At 43.8% G+C, this 8,208-nt stretch overlaps 1 protein-coding gene across 4 annotated transcripts in view; it reads left to right on the top strand.

The window, feature by feature from the left end:
• NCALD (neurocalcin delta) overlaps positions 1–8,208 on the top strand; it is a 439,835-nt gene that overhangs the window by 381,158 nt on the left and 50,469 nt on the right. The gene's annotated exons all lie outside the window — the stretch shown is intronic.

Below are 8,208 nucleotides of genomic sequence, written 5' to 3'. Positions count from 1 at the left end.
TTTTTTTGGTAGAGATGGGGTCTCCCTATGCTTCTTAGGCTGGTCTTGAACTTCTGGGCTCAAGCGATCCTCCTGCTTCAGCCTCCCAAAATGCTGGGATTACAGGAGTGAGTCACCATGGCTAGCCCCTCCTTTTTTTTTTTTTTTTCACTGTAATAATCATTTTTGTTTCCATACCATCCATAAAGCTGAATTTGACTATAGGAGTAAGTGCATTTGAACCTTTAGCTCTATCTTCAATGAGGAAGATTTAGGTTGTCAGTCCCGGCCATTTATTACATGACTATATTTGGGCTTCTGATTATACACTGTGTGTCAGCTGCATAGATTTAAGGTGTTTGCTAGCTATACATGATAAATGCATAGCTGTAAAGTCTCCTCTTCTTAGATCACCTCTGTAGAGCTGTGTTTGCTGACATCATAACTACTAAGCTGTGTGTACTAATAAGCTTGTCTGTGCTGCAAGATTGAATAGATAAGGCCAGAAGTCACATTATTTGGGAAAAAGCTGAATGTAATTTTCTTTACAATTTCTTTTAATGGAGTTAGCACATCTTGTGGTTCAGCAGCATGTGTATTTTTAAGTGATTTACCGTGTGTGTACACAGGGATGCAGGATGCAGAATTCCGGTGCCTCCTCTCCTTGGCCTGGCCTGGCAGCAGGGAGTAGGATCTACCTGACCTTGCTTCAGCTGTCCCTAGCCTGAGTAGTGACAGTTCAGGAAAATACTATAAGCTATTTTGAGCCACTTTAGAATATTTGGGGAATACATTTTTTTACACTGATTCTACTGAGTTGTTTGTTTGCCTTTACAGTATTTGCTGTAATGTAGACTAGAAAAAATAAAGATAGTTCAATAGAAGTGAAATTATCTTATTAGCATTTAGAAGGAGCAGGAAAAATCTTAGGTGGTTCCTGCTGGAAAGGGGGTTGGATGGGAATGTGCAGCGTGGTATGTGAGTAAACCCAACCAGCTTTAGATAGAAGGTGGTTTGCCTACTGGCACACAGAACCTGTCTTATAGAGATGTGGGGAGCCTTTGTTGGTTTTTTTGTCTGTCCGTTTGGGTTTCTTTAAACCACTTTGTGGATATATGTTCATCTTTCCTCTCTTCAGATTAAGCTTTTGTTTTCATTTTCTCTTAACGAGACATGGAAATGGTAACCAGAGAGTAAATAGCTAAACAGGGAAGCTTTTTCTTAAGCACACAAATATACACACATCCTCTCTGAGTCTCTGCTCTGTTTCATGAGATACCCTGTGGAGTGGAAGGAGTACAAAGATCTGTGTTCTCCTCCACTTTCGGTACTTATCGGCTATACCTATAAAACCTTGGGCAAACCCTTAATTCTTCACCCTCCACTTTGTTAATGTTGGGATAATTAATCTTCCCTCTTCCTTTCTCATGGTATTTCAAGGATCTACTGAAATAGTGTATGTGAAAGTCCTGTGGACTCATGTGAGAAGGGACTGGCCTTTATTTCAGTCTGTAGCAGTGGGCAGCTGGTCTAGTGCCTGCACATACTCTCAGTTCAGCAGATATTAGTGGTAAGGATGAGTGTTTAAAAGAGACCCTGTACATGATTCTAAAAGCAGTGTCCTCTGCTAATTTAAATCTTTTATAATCTGTATGGTGAGATTAGGAGTAGAGGGAACAGGGTCAAATTACAATTGAGACAAAATTGGGTTTTAATAATTTCTTCATTCAGGCAATAGATTTTTGTTAAGCAACTATTACTTGCTAGGCCTTGTTCTAGGCACTGGGGTTAGAGCAGTGAACAAAGCAGGCCCAAGTCAGTGGCCTCAGGAAGCCTGCATTTTAGCAGAGTGTATTAGTCAGGGTTCTCTAGAGGGACAGATCTAATAGGATAGATGTATATATGAAGGGGAGTTTATTAGGAGTATTGACTCACACAATCACAAGGTGAAGTCCCACAGTAGGCCGTCTGCAAGCTGAGGAACAAAGAAGCCAATCGAAGGCCTAAAACCTCAAAAGTAGGGAAGCTGATAGTACACCCTTCAGTTGTGGCTGAAGGCCCGAGAGCCCCTGGCAAATCACTGGTGTAAGTCCAAGAGTCCAAAAGCTGAAGAACTTGGAGTCTGATGTTCCAGGGCAGTAAGCATCCAGCAGGGGAGAAAGATGGAGGCCGGAAGACTCAGCAAGCCTAGTCCTTCCAACTTCTGCCTGCTTTATTCTAACCAGGCTGGAGGCTGATTAGATGGTGCCCACCCAGATTGAGGATGGGTCTGCATCTCCCAGTCCACTGACTCAATTGTTAATCTTTGGTAACACCATTACAGGCACACCCAGAAATGATACTTTGCATCCTTCAATCCAGTCAAGTTGACACTCAATATTAGCCATCACACAAGGAAAGGTAGACACTAAACTAAATAAAACTGGTAGTATATTAGAATTACAAGTGTTAAGGCAACCCAAAATGCAGAAAAGGAGGATCAGGTATTATTTTTTAAACTAGGGGGTAAGAGAGGGCACTGCTGAGAAGGGGAGATTGGGGTAGACCTGAAGGAGGTCATGAGTAGGTAAGGAGCTATGAGGACATGGTGGGGAGAAATGGAGCCACAGGGATGTGAGGGGAGGCATCCAAACTATGAGGATATAGGGGGTGATATCCAAGCCATGAAGATATGAGAGGATCCTGGAGCCATGAGAATATGGGGGATGGAGACATTCAAGCCATGAAGATATGGGAGTAGGAGGGCATTTGAGGCAGAGAGAACAGCACGTGTACCCTAAGTGGGGGGATAATGCCAGGCATGTTTGAAGAAAGAGACCAGTGAAACTAAAGTGGAGGGAGGTAACTTGAAATAGAAGGACATAGAGTCAGAGAGACAAGAATGATGATGATGATGAAGATGATGGTGATGGAGACACTGTTGAGTGCTTACTTTGCCAGGTTCTGTTGTGTTATCTCACATCAGCCACACTAAAATATCAGTTGAGGAAACTGATGCATAGAGAAGTATGAGTTCCTCAGGGTCACACAACCACGAAGTCTTGAAGCCAGGACTGGCACTCAGGGTTCTCTGATGCCAACAGCCCTGTCCTTAACCATCGTGCCTTATCATGTCTCCTGTGTAAGCAAGCCAACCCCAGACAGATAGCGTTTTTTGGTGTTCCGTGTTCTGGGTGACTTTTTCTTTCTTTCTTTTTTTTTTTTTTTTTGAGATGGAGTTTCCATCTTGTCACCAGGCTAGAGTGCAGTGGCGCAATCTCAGCTCACTGCAACTTCCGCCTCCCAGGTTCAAGCGATTCTCCTGCCTCAGCCTCCCCAGTAACTGGGATTACAGGCACCTGCTGCCACACCCAGCTACTTTTTGTGTTTTTAGTAGAGACAGGGTTTTGCCATGTTGGGCAGGCTGGTCTCGAACTCTTGACCTCAGGTGATCCGCCTGCCTTGACCTCCCAAAGTGCTGGGATTACAGGCATGAGCCACCGTGCCCAGCCAGGTGACTTTATCTTATTTTTAGTCAGCTTTGTAGTGAGCATACTATCACCAAAAAAAGCCCCCTGAGACTATTCTCAGGTTCCTAGGAAAAACAAAACGTAAGGAGAAAACCTATACCAGTACCTTTGGTGATAAACTTTGGACCTAGATAAAGAAAGTCTCAGTTTCTCAGATACAGAAAGAAGACTCACTGAAAAGATGACCGCAGACGGTAGCTTTGGAAAGGTACGACCTTTCATTGTTACCAACTGAATGATTGCCAGGAATACTTGCCAGCTACCTTGCTATTCACCTAACACCAATATTTATGAACAGTTCAGCTGCCCTCTGCTTCATGGAATTCTTAAAAATGACAAAAGCAATGCAACACCATCTACAGTCAATATGAAATAGGGGCAACAGAATGGAGCCATCGTTTCTTGAGCATCTACCACATGCCAGCGTCTTTCTCAGTGCTACAGAGGGAAGCACAACAAAACTCCATCGGTGCACTCAGGGCTCCCTGGGGAGAGGGAGGACACCGAATGGAAGTGACCATCTCCACCCGAACACCAAGGAAGACTCCAAGGAGGAGGGAGTCAGAACTTTAATGTTAACTATTGGGAACCACATCCATGTTTACAAAAAGTTTTGTATTTATTCTCCCACGAGCTTCCTTCATAGGGCTGGAGAGGCAATAAAAACACTTGTCAAGTTCAAGGTAGGGTGAGGAGTTTGGTGATTCCAATCAGGTTGGGGTGCGGCCTTGAGAGGCCCTGAGGACGAGGCTACGGGGTTTGGCATTTAATCTGTCATCAGTAGGGAACCGTGGAAGATTTTTGAGAAAGGACATGACTTGAACATGTGGGGAGTCTTAAAGAGGCTGCGCAGTTAATATTTTTGAGTTCAGATGGGAGACGGTGAAGACAGTGAAGGCTGGGATTAAGAAATGGTAGCAGTGACAGGAAATGAAGTTGAGAGCAGCACGGGCAACACAGACCCTGTCTCTACACAAAGTAGAAGAAAATTATAGCCATGTGTGGTGGTGCATGCCGGTTGTCCCAGCTACTCAGGAGGTGACACTGGTGAACCATGATGGCGCCATGCCCTCCAGCCTGGGTGACAGAGTGAGAACCTGTCTCAAAAAAAAAAAAAAAAAAAAAAGCAGTGTTGAGAGACAAGAATGTCCTTATGGCTGTATTTTTTTTTTCTTATGACAAACAAAAGTTGTTTTGTTTTTTTAAAAAATTGGTTTATTCCTCTTTCTCGTCTGTCCTACATTCTTGTGAAAAGCTGATTTTAAACACAGCAATAAAACAACTGAGAACCATTTTTTCCCCTGGGTAAGAAAGAATTGATTCACTCAATCAGTCAATATGTGTATTTGTTACTCCTCAGTGGCATCCAATTTGTTCTGAAAATATAATTCTTGTCCAGCCAGAGCCTGGGAATGGGTAACAAGTTGCCCTTAACAGCACTAAGACCTTTCCAGAGTTGGATGGCCATTTGCTGTGGGGCTTCTCTGAGTCTGCTCTTATTCTGCCCAGACCCCACTTGGTTTGGTCTGTTTAGTGATTGATGGGCCTTGAAAACCCCAGAGGTTCTTACCTCTTTGGAGTCTTTTTTCTCCCTGAACTCTGAGCCATAGCTACCATGTCCACTCGCCACTGGGTATCCTATTGGCTGGGCCTGGGAAGTGGTCTTTTTGTTGGACATGGCCAGGTTTAACTCTGTGTTTTTAAGACAACACTCGGAGCCTCCAGGACGATGTGGAAACACCAGCAGGTGTAGTTAGAGCATCTCCACACCTGCTGTATAAATAGGGGAAATACATACTTTTTAGCACAGTAATTGGCATGCAGTAGGAACACAAATAGGAATTCCCTTCCTTTCCTGTCCCTGCAGTTTGGTTGCTGGGACACAAATACGAATACACTAGAGAAGAACTTTGAGAGGTGTTGTGACCACTCTTTAGACATAGAATGGACCACTATTCAAAATTTAGTTCAAATATCAAGATTGATGGTACTATACATACACTAAAGGGATATGAACAGGTTTTCTACTTACATAATGGGGGCTTAGAGCAGGACAAGCCTACCAAGCTAGTCCCAGAATGGCTTGAGAGAAGAGGAAAAGAGACAGCTTGGGGTTTTCATTGCAGTTAGGGGGTACATACAGAATGAGGGCTCCTGCATGTGAACAGGGGCTTGCCTGGCTTGAGTCTCCCACTGGTGTCAAGGAGGGAGCACCTTTACTTATCAGCTAGCCCAGATGTGTGGGGCACAAGGGGGAAGAGGGATGGGTGACGCTCAAAAGCTGTGAGCAGTCAAGCATCAAAAAATTGAGTCGGATTTTTTATTACAAGAGACCTGATGTTAGAACAGAATTGAACGCAAGTGAGAATCAAGGGTGACTCAGAAGGAAGCAGAAGGAGCCTCACTCCTCACCTCAGACATAATATTAGCCAGCGTAGATCAATATAATCCCGATGCAAATGGAATCCTTAGACTGTGGAAATCTAATCACATGGCCTCCATTCAGCCATGAACACAAGGGAATCTGAAGGAGAGGATAATATGCTGAGTTATATGGATTACTAGAGTTAGCAAATAAATATGTGGGATGTTCAGTTAAATTTTAACTTCAGATAAACCACAAACAATTTTTTTGTATAAGTATGCCCATCAACATTCGGGACATACTTAAAAAAGTATTCATTGTTTATCTGAAGTTCAAATTTAACTGGATATCCTGCATTTTTGTATGACAATTTTAGTGAGCCCTTAAAAGCCCGGCAGACCTGAGAGGGGAGGCTGGGGAAGAGAAGAGGATGGTAGAACATTTGTCTTTAGGTAGCACAGAGCATCTTGCTGTCACCCTCTCGACACACCCATCTTTGTCCTGAGGATGCTGTTGGGTGCTGCTTTTTCGACAGGCTTGGTAAAGCAGTAGGAGCAAAGCTTCCTTTAATACAGATTCTTATTTAGCTGGCAAGGTTAGCCAGAGGACTGGTTGCTTGTAACTTTTCATGCTCTTTTCTCTCTTGTCGGTTTAATAGGTTGGCTGCCTGTGCTGGTAATCACAGACATGACTAAGTGGTTTTGTTTATTACCTGATTTCTATTGTCTTCAGTCTTTGTTACTTCCTATCCTCCCTTCAATCTGTCGTTTTATCCTGCTTTCCACCCCAACATCCATCCTCCCGTCTACCTTTTCTCCCTTCCTTGCTTCTTTCCTTCCTTTTGTTTTCCTTCCTCTTGTTCTTCTTCCCTTCCTTCAATGGCTCTTTGGGGCACCTCCTAATTTCTAATCTGCAACGGTTGTTCTATGTCCTCTTTCATCCAGAATTAGTATTTTCTAGCTGTTTTGGACCCATTCAGCATAAACTCACAATGCAGATAATCTAATCAATGCAGATTCTGCTTAAGGAACCTCATGGTAATGACACAGATTTCTTTACCGAGATTCAGAATGGGGTTAGAAAACACTGTGGATTTTGTTGTTGTTGTTGTTGTTGTTGTTTTTGCCTTATTTGTTGGCCTGGTAATTGAAGAAGTGTGGTGTGGTTCTTACCGCCAAGCATTGATTACTGCAGCAGGAGTTCCTAGAATGAATGGCCTGGGTCCTTTAGGGAATATATCCCTTGCAACTAGAGCTGTGTCCAACAAGGAAGAGGTGTCAGCATTTATCCAGAAGAGCAAAAAGCCTGAAGGTGGGATGCTGGGGTCACAGCAGAATAAAAAGGTTGTCAATGGCAACAAATTGTCAATTTGTCAGTGACAACAAATGCTTATTAAGTATCTGTCAGGAATGGTGTTAGGTGCCAGAGATACAATATGAAACAAGACAGAATCCCCCTACAATGGAGTTTAGCGTCTGGCAGGAGAAGTAGATTGTAAGCATATAACTGCAAATAATTCCAACTGTAGTAAATGCTCTTCCTAAACACAAGATGTGATTGGAGCAGGTCATGTTCCGGGTGGTCAGAGAAGGCCTCCCCGAGGAGGACACGCTCAGTGAGATCTGCAGAGTGAGTGTGTAGGAATTAGGGTAATGAAGACGTTTAGAAAATGGGAGAGGCTGAATTGGAAAGGAAGGCATTTCAGTCCTGAGAATGGCTGCTGGGTGAAGAACAGAGCTGATGGAGCTGCGGCAGGGGCCACAAGAGCAGCTACAGGCAGTGATCCAATCAACTCCTCCCTGCTTCTGGGGCATTGCTAACATAAGGGAGCCCTGTGGCTCCTCCTGGAGAGGACCATCAATACAGCCAAGCATCACATGGTTGCTGTGACTGATGAGTGACACTCAAGCAGGGCTCATGGGATCTGTAGACAGAGCCACAGCCTCCTCAGCCCCAGGAAAAAAGACCGGAAAACAAAACAAAACAAAAAAACCAGCATTCTGCTCTCCTTTAACTACTTCTCTAATGGGTCTTTGCTTAATTTCAGGTTAGAATAAGGACTTCCATGCAGGAATACCCTCATTGGGGGGCTGGCGGTCCCCTCTAGGTACACATCCACAGAAATCTTTCAGCCCTGGCTAGCAATCTGAGGAGGGGAGTCGGGCTGGAAGCCAGCAGTGGTTCTCTTTCATTCTTGCTTGCTTGTATCGCTTTCATGCTCTTTTTCTTTCTTTCTTTCTTTTTTTTTAAATTATACTTTAAGTTCTAGGGTACATGTGCACAACGTGCAGGTTTGTTACATATGTATACATGTGCCATGTTGGTGTGCTGCACCCATTAACTCCTCATTTACAT

Source organism: Mandrillus leucophaeus, unplaced genomic scaffold, assembly GCF_000951045.1.
Source record: "Mandrillus leucophaeus isolate KB7577 unplaced genomic scaffold, Mleu.le_1.0 Scaffold250, whole genome shotgun sequence".
Classification (NCBI taxonomy): Eukaryota; Metazoa; Chordata; class Mammalia; order Primates; family Cercopithecidae; genus Mandrillus; species Mandrillus leucophaeus.
Note: the sequence above shows the minus strand (reverse complement) of the source record. Positions and strands in the feature narration are given on the sequence as shown.